We start from the raw sequence: 14,686 nt of genomic DNA, 5'->3' as shown, positions 1-14,686 counted from the left end.
GAATCTGCTTTCTCTTTTTCAGATAGATGCAGATCCTAAGGAGAGAGCCACCCCATCATACCTCAAAAGGGCCCCAGCTGAAACTAAGGAAATTTGGCAAAACAAGCAGGGGTGCTGTTTCCCTGATGAACCGGATACCAGCACAAGGGGGAAGGAGACCAACACAGAGAAAAATCAACTCCTACCAAATCAGAGAGCCAGAGCCTCAGAGGCCCCCAACACCTCATCACTGAAGCAGACCACAAATGAACCCAACATGGCTCAGGGAAATTTTGCGGAAGAGGGGGCAGAAAGAATGTCAGAGCCACATGTTGAGTCATGATATGCAGAGACATTTATCATACCAATAACTGTCGGCTAACTCCACATGCACGACCCATATACCTCAACAAGGAGGGGCCAATGGGGAGGGGGTAGGACATGGATGAGCCTAAAAATGGTACCAAACTGCCTGTATTTGCTGAATACAAAACTAATATTAAAAAAAAAGAAAGAGTGTAAAGGCCAAGACCATAAGCATCATTCCCGAGGGCTGAATAACACCACAGTAGATTCCCCAATAGACCTGACCCACGCCTGTCCACAAGTTTAAGAGACCTTCCCTACAGGCTTTTAAGAGATGATTTGTTACCGTCTTTTTGTGTTGGAGAGAAATATATAGAGGGTCTTTGCCAATGCCCAACAGGTTGTTGGGGTCCAGGCAGTGGATGAGAATGGCCTTTAGTCAATGCTGAAGAGTGGCCTTGACCAAGAGACGTCAGTTTCCAGTTCATTGTGTCCAGTCCCTTGTGATGGAATGAACCAAAAATAAAGGAGGAAAAAGAGAAACTTTGTAGCCCTCAAAATATGGAGGTCAAGGCCACGTGGGGGCGTGATGTCCCTGAGACTACAATCGTCCATCTGGGAAGGCACATCTCAGAGGGTCCCTGTTCAGGTGCCAGCTGTGGGTTTCTAGATCTCAGGGCCATGGTTCCCTGAAGTCATCCGGGCAACCATGGAGAGCAGGGTCTTGAGCAGCTGTGAGCATGACAAAATATCCACTTTCAAGAGGCAGTCTCAGTGAACAGCTCAGTTTATTTGTCAGGGAAATCAGTTTATAAGCAGTTGAGCGCAGGAAGAGGGTCCTAAGGGGATTGGTGGGTTCAAGGGTTTCTTGCTGATGCCTACAGACATTCATTCCAGCACATACAGAGAGAAACAGGTGCAGCTTGTAGAGAGAGAGTCAGGTGATCTACATAGTGGTAGGAAGAGGGCCACAGGGTATTGGGCTGTGTGAAGGATGCTGACAGATAAAGGGTTTCCTAGGCAACTGGCCAAAGGTCACAGGACTATGGGCAAAGCCTAAGTTCAGGTGTACCAGGCTTGGAGAGGGAGTGGCCTCCTGTGGCCCCGGGGTCCTTAGCCATGTCTGGCAGCTAAGGCCTGTCTCTGGAAGGCTCTATCCTGTGCCTGGCAGTTCCCAACATTTCATTGCTTAATTTTGTGCTTCAAGTTGTAATTTTCAGTGAATAATAAGATAATAGATTCAAAATCTAGAAATTGATGAAACCAAAAATTTTGTTTTCATGGAAAGAACAAAATATGGTGACTGGAAAATTGTTTCACTGTTAGTCATTATATAGAGATGTTGGGGGATGCCAACACAAGGGAATTCTCCCCCTCCCTAGAGTAACCAGAAACCAATTTTAAAAATATTTTTTAAAATTGTTATCTATTTGAGTGAGGGAAAGAGAGAGAGAGAGAGAGAGAGAGAGAGAGAGAGAGAGAGAGAGAGAGAGAGAGAGAGAGAGGGAGAGAGAGACAGAGAAAATGGGCACACTAGGGTTTCCAGCCACTGCAAACAGACTCCAGATGGATGGGCCACCTTGTGCATCTGGCTAACATGGGTCCTGGGGAATTGAACCCAGGTTATTTGGATTCACAGGCAAGTGCCATAACTGCTAAGCCATCTCTCCAACCCACCAATAGCCATTTTGATGCTCAGAAGAGCTTGATAGTTTTGAAAAGGAAAGTAACAGGGTGTAAGATGGTGACCCCACACTATGGACTCTGGTGCTGCTATTGCCTTTCCAATATCTAATTTATGCAGAGGGAATGCAGGTGGTGCTCCATGTCAACGCAGAGCAAGCACATAATCCAGGAGAAATGCTACCATAGTGACATAAGAAAATGGAAAAGTTTGGGGTGCTGAAGAGTCAAATATAAAAATACTAAGTTCCCACATATTCTGGTGAATGATGCAAGAATGAAGAAAAGGCAGATGGGTAAGAAGAGGTCTGAGATCAGAAAGTGGATGAGTAGCAGAATGCAAGGATATTAGCATCAGAGCAATGGCAAAGTCATTAGTGTTGCCTCTCAGCATGATTCCCAAAGGCCATGTTCCCCTGAAACATTCTGTAGTAGATACTTGTGTGAGACTCACAGTGATCCTTCATGGTCAGGAACATCTCAGTTGAGGTCACAGGGAAGCCAGTAATGGACATATCAACACCTCCTCTCCAGCTCATCTGAGACTATACAAGCTTAACCTCTGGACCCTAATGCCATCTCGGAAATGAGAAGAGGAGACCTTTTAAGAAGAGAAAGTCAGCCCTAACAGGAACTTGTAACTTTGAGTTACCTAGAAATTAGCTAGAAGGATATTGGAATACTGGGGCTCTTGAGCAAGGTGAAATAAGATAGAAAAACATCAAGGTATACTTTTTGTAATTCAGTAATAGCTTATAACTGTGTACTTACTTCAATAAATGCCAAATACTCAAAAGAACAACCTTTCCAATTAATTGACAAGTATTCACATATATTTATTCTGGAGAAAGTATGACAGAGAGTGAGATGGCAATGGTGGAGTTCTAAAATGTGGATTCCCTTGGAAGTAGATGCTTTAAAATGGTATATATTAGCATTAAATTATTAAATAACAAATTGTGAACACATCAATAGTGTTGTTTACAGGAAAGGGAAATAAAGACCAATTATTTTGGAGGAGATGACTAAGGTATAATTAGAGAGTGAATGTAGCTTTATTTACATTAGTTTAAGCTCTTTGAACAGAACCCTGTGATTCTCTCCTCCTTTCTTAACCTACTGGACAAAGGAGGGGCTGCTCTGTATTTCTTACTGTTATTATGATAGTACTTTGATACAGTTGTGAACATGGTCATTCAAGTCTGTCATCTGGGTTCAAAATCCTATTTGTATGCTTTGTCATAATCCTAGCTATGAGTCCAAGTTTGGCCACAGTGTTTTCATGTATAAAATGGAGGGAAATAATTTTTACCACCACAATATCCTTTGTGAAGTAACCACAGTGTGAAAACTGCCAAGGATAATATCTAAAATGTGATAAGTGTTCCATGAATGCTGGTTTTCTTGCCTTTTCCAAACTGCACTGGGCATTTTCCCAATCCCTCTTCAGACTCCTCTATCTTTGTCTATCCTGTACTGTATGATGGAGGATTATCATGTTATAGTTGACCTTGATCTTTAACTTGACAAGATTTATTGTCGCCTGGGAGATATACATCTCGGCATTTTTGTAAGAGTGTTTCCAGAGCAGTTTGCCTGACCCTGAATGGGGGCAGCACTATCCCACATGTTGTGGTGCCAGTGTGAATAAAAAGAGGAAAAGGAGGAAGCCAGTGGTATGACACTTCTCATTGCATTCCCTGCTTTCTGACTGTAAACACAATGAGACCAGCTGCCACATGCTCCACTTTTGCTAACATACATTCAGCGCAGTGATGGGCTGTATCCTTAAAATGTACATGCATTATGTCACAGTGGCAAGAAAAAGTAATACAACATATATGGAATATGTTATGAGGCTTTCTAGTCTTTAGGCTTTCTAGTGGGTCAGACCAATGGGGAGCAGCAGTGGGGTGTCAGAAGCAGCAATAATGATAGATTTATATCCCCTCATCTTGCCCTTTGCATCACACCAGGAGTTTATTGCATCCCTCAGTGAAAAGCCCCTTGGAATCCCTCTCCATATAACTCTCCTAGAGCAGCTTTTTCATTACTCATTGGGGCGTGAGGTAATAATGTACCTCTTGCCATTCCAGAATTCCAGGACTTCTTATAGTTTATCACACCATAGCAAATAGTGGGCTTATCAAACTCTCCTAAAGGTTTTTTTATTTTTATTTTTTTTTTATTTGAGAGCGACAGACACAGAGAGAAAGACAGATAGAGGGAGAGAGAGAGAATGGGCACGCCAGGGCTTCCAGCCTCTGCAAATGAACTCCAGACGCGTGCGCACCCTTGTGCATCTGGCTAACGTGGGACCTGGGGAACCGAGCCTCGAACCGGGGTCCTTAGGCTTCACAGGCAAGCGCTTAACCGCTAAGCCATCTCTCCAGCCCTCCTAAAGGTTTTTAGTTTGAGTGTACTTGCCTATTTCCTGCTGTGACCCTGACTGGTAAGTCCATTCTCTTATCTTTCATAATTATCTATGAGAAATAATTTTTTTTAAATTTTTATTAACATTTTCCATGATTATACAATATATCCCATGGTAATTTCCTCCCTCCCCACCCCCACACTTTCCCATTTGAAATTCCATTCTCCATCATATTACCTCCCCATTACAATCATTGTAATTACATATATACAATATCAACCTATTAAGTAGCCTCCTCCCTTCCTTTCTCCACACTTTATGTCTTCTTTTCAACTTACTGGCCTCTGCTACTAAGTATTTTCATTCTCACGCAGAAGCCCAGTCATCTGTAGCTAGGATCCACATATGAGAGAGAACATGTGGCGCTTGGCTTTCTGGGCCTGGGTTACCTGACTTAGTATAACACTTTCCAGGTCCATCCATTTTTCTGCAAATTTCATAACTTCATTTTTCTTTACCGCTGAGTAGAACTCCATTGTATAAATGTACCACATCTTCATTATCCACTCATCTGTTGAGGGACATCTAGGCTGGTTCCATTACCCAGCTATTATAAATTGAGCAGCAATAAACATGGTTGAGCATGTACTTCTAAGGAAATGAGATGAGTCCTTTGGATATATGCCTAGGAGCGCTATAGCTGGGTCATATGGTAGATCAATCTCTAGCTGCTTTAGGAACCTCCACACTGTTTTCCACAATGGCTGGACCAGATTGCATTCCCACCAGCAGTGCAGAAGGGTTCCTTTTTTTCCACATCCCCGCCAACATTTATGATCATTTGTTTTCATGATGGTGGCCAATCTGACAGGAGTGAGATGGAATCTCAATGTAGTTTTAATCTGCATTTCCCTGATGACTAGTGACGTAGAACATTTTTTAAGATGCTTATATGCCATTCGTATTTCTTCCTTTGAGAACTCTCTATTTTGCTCCATAGCCCATTTTTTGATTGGCTTGTTTGATTCCTTATTATTTAACTTTTTGAGTTCTTTGTATATCCTAGATATTAATCCTCTATCAGATATATAGCTGGCGAAGATTTTTTCCCATTCTGTAGGTTGCCTCTTTGCTTTTTTCACTGTGTCCTTTGCGGTGCAAAATCTTTGTAATTTCATTAGGTCCCAGTGGTTAATCTGTGGTTTTATTGCCTGAGCAATTGGGGTTGTATTCAGAAAGTCTTTGCCAAGACCAATATGTTGAAGGGTTTCCCCTACTTTTTCCTCTAGCAGTTTCAAAGTTTCCAGTCTGATGTTAAGGTCTTTAATCCATTTGGACTTAATTCTTGTGCATGGCGAGAGAGAAGAATCGATTTTCATCCTTCTGCAGATATTTATCCAGTTTTCAAAACACCATTTGCTGAAGAGGCTGTCTCTTCTCCAATGAGAATTTTTGGCATTTTTATCGAATATCAGGTGGCTATAGCTACTTGGGCTTACATCTGGGTCCTCTATTCTGTTCCACTGATCTACATGTCTGTTTTTGTGCCAGTACCATGCTGTTTTTGTTACTATGGCTCTGTAGTATAGGTTAAAATCAGGTATGGTGATACCACCAGCCTCTTTTTTGTTGCTCAGTATTATTTTAGATATTCGAGGTTTTTTGTGATTCCAAATGAAGTTTTGGATTGTTTTTTCTATTTCCATGAAGAAAGCCTTTGGAATTTTGATGGGGATTGCATTAAATGTGTAGATTGCTTTAGGTAAGATTGCCATTTTCACGATATTGATTCTTCCAATCCAGGAACAAGGGATGTTTCTCCACTTTCTAGTGTCTTTTGCAATTTCTCGCTTGTGTGTTTTAAAGTTCTCATTGTATAGATTCTTTACTTCCTTGGTTAGGTTTATTCCAAGGTATTTTATTTTTTTTGATGCAATTGTGAATGGGAGTGATTCTCTGATTTCATCCTCTGTGTGTTTGTTGTTAGCATATATGAAGGCTACTGATTTCTGTGTATTTATTTTGTATCCTGCTACATTGCTGTAGGTTTTTATCAGCTCTAACAGCTTGCTAGTAGAGTCTTTAGGGTCCTTTATGTATAGAATCATGTCATCTGCAAATAATAATAACTTGATTTCTTCCTTTCCAATTTGTATCACTTTTATGTGTGTCTCTTGCCTTATTGCTATAGCCAAGACTTCCAAAACTATATTAAATAGAAGTGGGGACAGTGGACACCCTTGTCTTGTTCCTGATTTTAGTGGAAAAGCTTCCAGTTTTTCCCCATTTAGTAATATGTTGGCTGTAGGCTTGTCATAAATAGCCTTTATTATATTGAGATATGTTCCTTCTATTCCCAGTCTCTGTAGGACTTTTATCATGAAGGGATGTTGGATTTTGTCAAATGCTTTCTCTGCATCTAATGAGATGATCATGTGATTTTTGTCCTTCAACCCGTTTATGTAATGTATTACATTTATAGATTTGCGTATGTTGAACCATCCCTGCATCTCTGGGATAAAGCCTACTTGGTCAGGGTGAATGATCTTTTTGATATACTCTTGTATTCTGTTTGCCAATATTTTGTTGAGAATTTTTGCATCTATGTTCATGAGGGAGATTGGTCTGTAATTTTCTTTTTTTGTTCTATCTTTGCCTGGTTTTGGTATCAGGGTGATGCTGGCCTCATAGAAGGAGTTTGGTAGAATTCCTTCTTTTTTTATTTCCTGGAAAAGCTTAAGAAGCAATGGTGTTAGCTCTTCCTTAAAAGTCTGGTAAAATTCAGCAGTGAATCCATCCGGGCCTAGGCTTTTTTTAGTTGGGAGATTATTGATAACTGTTCGGATCTCCATGTTTGTTATAGGTCTATTTAAGTGATTAATCTCATTTTGATTTAATTTAGGTAGGTCATATAGATCAAGGAAATCATCCATTTCTTTCCGATTTTCATACTTTGTGGAGTATATGCTTTTATAGTATGTCCCTATGATTTTTTGAATATTTCTGGAATCTGTTGTGATGTTACCTTGTTCATCTCTGATTTTTATTAATTTGTGTCTCTTCTCTCTTTCTTTTGGTCAGATTTGCTAAGGGTTTATCAATCTTGTTTATCCTTTCAAAGAACCAACTCTTTGTTTCATTAATTCTTTGAATTGTTCTTTTTGTTTCTATTTCATTAATTTCTGCCCTAATCTTTATTATTTCTTCCCGTCTACTAATTTTTGGTTTGCCTTGTTCTTCTTTTTCCAAGGCTTTAAGGCGAAGCATTAGGTCGTTTACTTGCGACCTTTCTAATTTCTTAATATAGGCACTTAAGGCTATAAATTTACCTCTTAGAACTGCCTTCATTGTGTCCCAGAGATTTTGGTATGTTGTGTTCTCATTATCATTTGACTCTATAAATTTTTTGATTTCCTTTTTGATTTCTCATTGACCCACTCATCATTTAGTAGTGTATTGTTTAGTTTCCATGATTTTGTGTATGCTCTATAGCCTTTCTTGCTACTGATTTGTAGTTTAATTCCATTGTGGTCAGATAGAATGCAAGGAATTATTTCAATTTTCCTGAATTTGTTAAGATTTGCTTTATGTCCTAATATATGGTCTATTTTAGAGAATGTTCCATGTGCTGCTGAAAAGAATGTATATTCTGCAGCCTTTGGATGAAATGTCCTGTATATATCTGTTAGGTCCATTCCTTCTATGACCTCATTTAGTCCAGATGCCTCTCTGTTTATTCTTTCCCTGGATGACCTGTCAATTGATGAGAGTGGGTTGTTAAAGTCACCCACCACCACTGTGTTTGGTGTTATCTGTGACCTTAGTTCTAATAGTGTTTGTTTGACGAATTTGGGAGCCCCCATGTTAGGTGCATATATGTTTAGGATTGTAATGTCCTCCTGTTGGAGTGTGCCCTTAATCAATATAAAGTGACCTTCCTTATCTTTCTTGACTAACGTCGGACTAAAGTCTACCCTGTCTGATATTAGGATAGCAACCCCTGCTTGTTTTCTAGGCCCATTTGCTTGAAACACCGTCTTCCAACCTTTCACCCTAAGATAATGTCTATCCTTTGTAGAAAGGTGAGTTTCTTGGAGACAACAAATTGTAGGATCCTGCTTTTTAACCCAGTCTGCAAATCTATGTCTTTTCGTTGGGTCATTGAGACCGTTGATATTAAGAGATATTATTGAAAGGTGTGTATTTATGTTTGCCATTTGTGTGTGTGTGTGTGTGTGTGTGTGTGTGTGTTACTGGTTCTACCTGTGCTCTCTTCTGTTAACTGGTATTTGAGTATAGCTTGTTTTTTCTAGGTTCCTTATATGTGTGCTTTTCCTTTTGTTCAGCATGGAGGATTCTATCAAGTATTTTCTGTAGAGCTGGTTTTGTCTTCAAATACTCCTTTAACCTGCTTTTGTCATGGAATGTCTTTATTTCTCCATCTATTTGAATGGATAACTTTGCAGGATAAAGTAACCTTGGTTGACAGTTGTTATCTTTCAGAACTTGGAATATATCACTCCAAGCCCTTCTGGCTTTAAAAGTTTGTGTTGAATAATCTGCTGTAATCCTGATGGGCTTGCTTTTGTAGGTAACTTGATTTTTCTCTCTAACTGCTTTCAATATTTTTTCTTTGGTTTGTGTGTTTGGAAGTTTGATTATAATATGGCGAGGAGAGGTTCTTTCTGGGTTTTGTCTGGCTGGGGTTCTAACGGCTTTCTGTATCTGTATTGGCACCTCTTTCCCAATTTGGGGGAAATTTTCCTCTATGATTTTGTTGAAGATGCCTACTATGCCTCTGGAGTGGAGTTCTTCTCCTTCTACTATCCCCTGAATTCTTATATTGGATCTTTTCATAGTGTCCCGAATATCTTGAAATTCCCACTCATACTTTTCTATAAGTTTGTCTTTCTCTTTGTTGGACTGCATTAGGTCTGCCACCTGGTCTTCTAGCTTAGATATTCTGTCCTCTCCCTCATCCATCCTACTGGTGAGATTTTCTACAGAGTTTTTTATTTCATTAACTGTGTTCTTCATTGCTAGTAATTCTGACTGGTTTTTTTTTTTTATTATTTCTATTTCCCTATTTATGTCTTGTATTACCTTGTTTATTTCATTAAATTGGTGTCCTGCCTCTTCTTTGATTCCTTTGATTTCCTCTTTGATTTCTTCTTTGATTGTTTTCATGTGTTCTTTGACCTCTTTGAACATATTTATAATTATTCTTTTGAATTCTTGCTCAGGCATTTCCTCTAACTCTTTCTCACTGGAGGACATTTCTGATGCATTAATACTTTTAGGTGGATTTATATCGTCTTGTTTTTTAGTGTTTCTTGTGTTATAATGTATATATTTTTGCATCTTGGATTAAGTTAATGCTTGGATTTTCTAGCTAGCTGTGTATTCTTAGCTGTATCAATTGATTTGATGTAATATATTTTCAGGGTAGGACCTTAAGGTATTAGGTGTGGCTCTTAAGACTCTCAGAGTATCTACAAAGATGTTCTTAGGGGTTGAGTTTCCCTGCTTTAGGAGTATTCAAGCAGGCTGAGTGGAATAAAATACAGGTAGATTCTAAAATTTAACTAGACACTGTACACATTCAATCAAAAACAGCCCTGAGTATGTATGCAAGAGTAGTTATTATAATGACTAGATCCTCTATCAAGAAAGAGGTTTAGATTTCTGGTCTGTTGAGGGATCCAAGTCAGCTTGTGACCAAGTGAGACCCTTCCCTGGTGCAATCCCAGTTACCTTGGGTGATTTTGGTCTCAGTCAAGTTGCTGCCAGGGTCGTCGGTCTGCTGTTCTGATTTCTGGAGCTGGGCACTTGCTTTGCCTACGGGGCAAACCGAGCCGCTGCTGCTGCCTCTGCTGCTGCTGTAGCTGCCACCTCCGGGGCCACCACCGCTGCTGAAGCTGCCGCTGCCGTGTCCACCACCGCTGCTCCCCCTGAAGCCGCTGCTGCGGGATCTGCCGCCGCTGCCGCTCCTGGGTCCGCTGCTGCTGGGGCCGCTGGTACTGGTGTTGGAGCCGCTGAAGTTGCTGCCGAACTCTGCTCCTGCTTGGGTCCCGCTGTCAGCCCAAGTTGGCGTGGCCGGGTCCCGGGCCGCTGCTGTGTTCGCTGGAGCTCGGTTCAGGCGTTGGGGGAGGGGAGGGAGCCGCGGCTTCTCTGGATCTCTCACTGCTCCACGTGTTCTTCTACCTCGCGGTCGGCTCCTCCGCTGCTCGCTGCCGCTCTCCCCTTACGTTTCCCGAGTTGCAGAGAGCGCGGTGTGAGGGGAAAATCCCGCACCTGGCTTTTCCTGCGGCTCGAGCCGAGAGTCTGGAGGCTTTCTTCTGTGCCGCGGCCGAGCTGCCGGAGCCGCTTTTCCACCTGTGCAGGCTCTGGATGCTCTATAACTCTTCTACTTCTCCGCTGCTGCCTCAATTTCCTATACACCTCACTTTTTAGTAAAAGTGTGTATTTTGCTGAGATTTTTTGGTCTTTTTCCCCCCTAGGCTGCTTTGGCGTGGTACCTACGCCGCCATCTTAACCGGAAGTCCTCGAGAAATAATTTTTAAAAGACACATGAGCTCTTTTTTGTTGGCTTGGTCAATTTTTCAGTGGTAGGGATTGAAAACACAACGGTGGTCTTTTACTGAACTATTCACCCAGCCTCACCGGGACCTGCAAGCCTGTGCCTCATAGTCACTTCAGGTTCTCTTACTGCTGCAAATGCCTGTATCACTTTACATGGATTCTGGGGAACTGAATTTAGGCCAGCAGCCTTCTCAATTAACATCTTTTACCACTGAGAAATCTTTCTAGGCATGGACTCTTTCTCTTTTTAAAGATTTGTGTTAACTGCCCAAATCTTTGCTTTGAAACATTGAATTCCAATGGGTAGTCAGTTTGGTCTACTAAAAAGAAGGCTGTTGCCTGGATACCCATGACTTCACAGTACCTGACATTACCTACACAAGACCATCATAATAGGAGGAAAATATCATGACATCAAAATGAAAGAGAGACTACCCAGTATGCACTTCTCTTTTTTAAAAATTTTGTTTATTATTTTTATTTATTTATTTGAGAGAGCGACAGACAGAGAGAGAAAGGCAGAGAGAGAGAGAGAGAGAGAGAGGGAGAGAATGGGCGCGCCAGGGCCTCCAGCCACTGAAAAGGAACTCCAGATGCGTGCACCCCCTTGTGCATCTGGCTAACGTGGGTTCTGGGGAATGGAGCCTCGAACCGGGGTCATTAGGCTTCACAGGCCAGCACTTAACTGCTAAGCCATCTCTCCAGCCCCGCACTTATCTTAATGTTCTTACCCATATATTAATGCTACTCTCACTTTTGGTTAGAGAAGTTTCTCTTTTCAGATGACAGTGACCTTGGGATGACTCAGTAGGCACCATGGTGCTGAGAAGAAGTGACAGAGGAATGCTTAGCATTGAAATATCTCTATCACACCATCCATGGCTCAGGGTCCATTGTGGAAGAGGTAGCGAAAAAAATGTAAGAGCCAAAGGAAGGGTAGGACTCCTTACAATGTGCTCCTCCAGACACAAAATGGCCTGGATATCCACTGGACCTCACAGTGCCTTATACTACCAACACTAGACCATCATAATAAGAAAAAAGATCATAACATCAAAATAAAATTGAAACTGATTGAGAGGGGGAGGGCATATTATGGAGAGTGGAGTTTCAAAGGGGAAAGTGGGGGATGGAGGGAATTACCATGGGGTATTGTTTACAATTATGGAAGTTGTCAATAAAAATTATTTTTAAAAAAGAAGACTTGGGTTTTTGCTGTGTTTCTGCCCTTAACTCTGTGAGCTTGAGGAAGTGAGATGACTCCTCTGTGAGTCTCACTTCTTTTTCTGTAAAATGAAAAAAAAATGAATTAGGTAACTTCCACAGTACTGTTTATTTCTAACTCCATTGTGACTAATTTTCCCTAGCAGAGTTTTAACAGGCATTCCTCTGGTTAAGTCACTAAGTTTTCCATGCAAGAAAGGAGAATGATGTATCTCCTGAGAGAAAGCATGAAAACAAACCATTAGAAATGATAAGTGAAGCTTTTAAAACCTTCCAATCAATCTCTCTGCCCTCAGATTGGCAGATTAAGGCTCTTGACATCTGAATGATTTATTATGACTTAAAGTCTATACTTAAAGCACTGCATCTTGGTTTGTTCACAACAACAGGAGGCAAGAGAAGGAGACAGATGATAGGCAGGAAGCAACAGATCAGTCACTGAAGAAATGGGAGCATGCATGTTAATTTTTTCTATGTATCCTTGGCAGGAATGAAAATATTGTTTTGGTTTGGATAGTTTATGTGTGGGGAAAAATAAATAAGGAAAGGAATATCTAGACATGTGTGGATAAAATGAAGAACCATCAAGAGATTTGGAGAATAATATAATACTAATAGGACAGTTTAGAATAAATGAGTGAGGGTGTATGTTCAGTTTTATTTTATTTTGGTGCAGTGTGTTGTGTACTTTATATATACTCTATATATATACTACTACTAAAAATAAATAATATGGGCTGGAGAGATGGCTTAGCAGTTGAGCGCTTGCCTGTGAAGCCTAAGGACCCCACTTTGAGGCTCAGTTCCCCAGGTCCCACGTTAGCCAGATGCACAAGGAGGTGCACGCATCTGGAGTTCGTTTGCAGAGGCTGGAAGCCCTGGCACGCCCATTCTCTCTCTCTCCCTCTATCTGTCTTTCTCTCTGTGTCTGTCGCTCTCAAATAAATAAATAAAAAATGTAAAAATAAATAAATAAATAATATGATAATTTTGCAGAAGTGAGAATAGTTTGAGTGGCTAAGAAACTTGCCCAAGTTCACCCAGATTTATTAGTGAGATGAGAAGAAAACACAATTTAATCATGGATTTATCTGGTTTCAAAGTTCATGCTTTCCAGGGATTGTTATGAATTTCTTTGGAAAATTTCACATCATACCAATAGTTTAAACCATTCATGCATTCATTCAAAAATATTTATTGTGCATAATCATACTTCTATATTCATAAGCTCCATATGTGTAGATTTCAACCAACTGTGGATTAAAAATATTTGAATAAAGGTCAGTACTAACCATGTACAAAGTTTTTTCTCACTGTTATTTGGATAATAAGGTCTAATAACTACATAGAAATTATACTATATTAGAAATTATAAGGAATATAAGTATTTATATCCTACATATATAAGAGGACTATGTTGGTAAAATGCAAACACTATTCCATTTTATATAAGGAAATTAGACATCCACAGATATTTTCAGTGGTATTCTCCTGCACATTCCAAGAAACAGCTATATCTTCTTTGTGCCAAACAATGTTCCATATACTAGGATGAAGTGAAGAACAAATCCTTGCTATGACTAAACTGAGTTTATAGTGGGCAAAGTATGCCCAAGTGATACAATGAACTTTTCTGGTAATATGTGCTTTAAACATTTTAAAAAGGAAGAATTGAGCTAGATGTGGTGGCACATGCTTTAATGCCAGAGGAGGATTGCTGTGAGTTTGAGGCTAGCCTGGGACTACAGAGTGAACTCTAGGTCAACCTGGACTAGTTATATCCTGCCTCAACAAAACAAAAGGAAGAATTGACCAAGAGGTAGTTTTCTTGAAAATAACATGGAAACTCAGCCTAGAATGACTCAGGGGCCTTCCTAAAATATTAAGAAGAAGGGCATTTCATTCACTGAGTTATGTGCTTACAATTTATGCAGTTTTCTATACATTATATGTGAATAATGTTAAAGCACCACCCCTTAAAAACCTAGTAAGCATTAATGAGCAATGATAATGCAGAGCTTTAGTTTAGTTGCTAAAATAACACTTTTCTTTGTTAAATATTTTATTTATTTATTTATTTATTTATTTATTTATTTATTTATTTATTTATTTAGAGAATGATCACACCAGGGTCTAAAGCTGCTGCTAATGAACTCCAGATGCATGCAACACTTTGTGAATCTGGCTTATGTGGGTCCTGGGGATAGGGAGCCTGGGTTCTTTGGCATTGTAGGCAAGCACCTTAACTGCTAAGCCATCTCTGAAGGCCCTTTCTTCTTTTTTTTAATCCAGTTCTGCGCTGACAAAGATACACAAAAACCTATGGTATGTAGAAAGTGGATAAACAGTAGAGAAGGAAAGAGGAAGGGATGGAGGGAGAAAGGTAGGGATGAAGGGAAATAGGGAGACAGAAAGATTGCAAGCAGAGCATGTAGATCTTTATAGATGGAGATGAAAGGAAATGTTTGGATATTTTTGAAAGGGAGATAGTGAGCTATTATTTTCCTTAGTTTCTGTTCCCACCCAGGTCTTAGTTGT

Source organism: Jaculus jaculus, chromosome X (assembly GCF_020740685.1).
Source record: "Jaculus jaculus isolate mJacJac1 chromosome X, mJacJac1.mat.Y.cur, whole genome shotgun sequence".
NCBI classification, from domain to species: domain Eukaryota; kingdom Metazoa; phylum Chordata; class Mammalia; order Rodentia; family Dipodidae; genus Jaculus; species Jaculus jaculus.
This window is presented reverse-complemented; position numbering follows the sequence as displayed.